This window comes from Pseudophryne corroboree, chromosome 7 (assembly GCF_028390025.1).
Source record: "Pseudophryne corroboree isolate aPseCor3 chromosome 7, aPseCor3.hap2, whole genome shotgun sequence".
Lineage (NCBI taxonomy): Eukaryota > Metazoa > Chordata > Amphibia > Anura > Myobatrachidae > Pseudophryne > Pseudophryne corroboree.
Window position 1 is genome coordinate 180,923,331 of NC_086450.1, and position 2,227 is coordinate 180,925,557.

The window sequence follows — 2,227 nt, forward strand, 5'->3', positions numbered from 1 at the left end:
TTAAGGGCTGCATCCACAAGTCCCACATGCCTAGCGGAATCGCTCCCTTTTAGCTCCTTCTTCAATGCCTCCAGCTTCTTCTGCAAAAGCCTGATGAGGGGAATGACCTGACTCAGGCTGGCAGTGTCTGAACTGACTTCACGTGTGGCAAGTTCAAAGGGCATCAGAACCTTGCACAACGTTGAAATCATTCTCCACTGCACTTGAGACAGGTGCATTCCATCTCCTATATCGTGCTCAATTGTATAGGCTTGAATGGCCTTTTGCTGCTCCTCCAACCTCTGAAGCATATAGAGGGTTGAATTCCACCTCGTTACCACTTCTTGCTTCAGATGATGGCAGGGCAGGTTCAGTAGTTTTTGGTGGTGCTCCAGTCTTCTGTACGTGGTGCCTGTACGCCGAAAGTGTCCCGCAATTTTTCTGGCCACCGACAGCATCTCTTGCACGCCCCTGTCGTTTTTTAAAAAATTCTGCACCACCAAATTCAAGGTATGTGCAAAACATGGGACGTGCTGGAATTTGCCCATATTTAATGCACACACAATATTGCTGGCGTTGTCCGATGCCACAAATCCACAGGAGAGTCCAATTGGGGTAAGCCATTCCGCGATGATCTTCCTCAGTTGCCGTAAGAGGTTTTCAGCTGTGTGCGTATTCTGGAAAGCGGTGATACAAAGCGTAGCCTGCCTAGGAAAGAGTTGGCGTTTGCGAGATGCTGCTACTGGTGCCGCCGCTGCTGTTCTTGCGGCGGGAGTCCATACATCTACCCAGTGGGCTGTCACAGTCATATAGTCCTGACCCTGCCCTGCTCCACTTGTCCACATGTCCGTGGTTAAGTGGACATTGGGTACAACTGCATTTTTTAGGAGACTGGTGAGTCTTTTTCTGACGTCCGTGTACATTCTCGGTATCGCCTGCCTAGAGAAGTGGAACCTAGATGGTATTTGGTAACGGGGGCACACTGCCTCAATAAATTGTCTAGTTCCCTGTGAACTAACGGCGGATACCGGACGCACGTCTAACACCAACATAGTTGTCAAGGACTCAGTTATCCGCTTTGCAGTAGGATGACTGCTGTGATATTTCATCTTCCTCGCAAAGGACTGTTGAACAGTCAATTGCTTACTGGAAGTAGTACAAGTGGGCTTACGACTTCCCCTCTGGGATGACCATCGACTCCCAGCGGCAACAACAGCAGCGCCAGCAGCAGTAGGCGTTACACGCAAGGATGCATCGGAGGAATCCCAGGCAGGAGAGGACTCGTCAGACTTGCCAGTGACATGGCCTGCAGGACTATTGGCATTCCTGGGGAAGGAGGAAATTGACACTGAGGGAGTTGGTGGGGTGGTTTGCGTGAGCTTGGTTACAAGAGGAAGGGATTTACTGGTCAGTGGACTGCTTCCGCTGTCACCCAAAGTTTTTGAACTTGTCACTGACTTATTATGAATGCGCTGCAGGTGACGTATAAGGGAGGATGTTCCGAGGTGGTTAACGTCCTTACCCCTACTTATTACAGCTTGACAAAGGGAACACACGGCTTGACACCTGTTGTCCGCATTTCTGGTGAAATACCTCCACACCGAAGAGCTGATTTTTTTGGTATTTTCACCTGGCATGTCAACGGCCATATTCCTCCCACGGACAACAGGTGTCTCCCCGGGTGCCTGACTTAAACAAACCACCTCACCATCAGAATCCTCCTGGTCAATTTCCTCCCCAGCGCCAGCAACACCCATATCCTCCTCATCCTGGTGTACTTCAACACTGACATCTTCAATCTGACTATCAGGAACTGGACTGCGGGTGCTCCTTCCAGCACTTGCAGGGGGCGTGCAAATGGTGGAAGGCGCATGCTCTTCACGTCCAGTGTTGGGAAGGTCAGGCATCGCAACCGACACAATTGGACTCTCCTTGTGGATTTGGGATTTCAAAGAACGCACAGTTCTTTGCGGTGCTTTTGCCAGCTTGAGTCTTTTCAGTTTTCTAGCGAGAGGCTGAGTGCTTCCATCCTCATGTGAAGCTGAACCACTAGCCATGAACATAGGCCAGGGCCTCAGCCGTTCCTTGCCACTCCGTGTGGTAAATGGCATATTGGCAAGTTTACGCTTCTCCTCCGACAATTTTATTTTAGGTTTTGGAGTCCTTTTTTTACTGATATTTGGTGTTTTGGTTTTGACATGCTCTGTACTATGCCATTGGGCATCGGCCTTGGCAGACGACGTTGCTG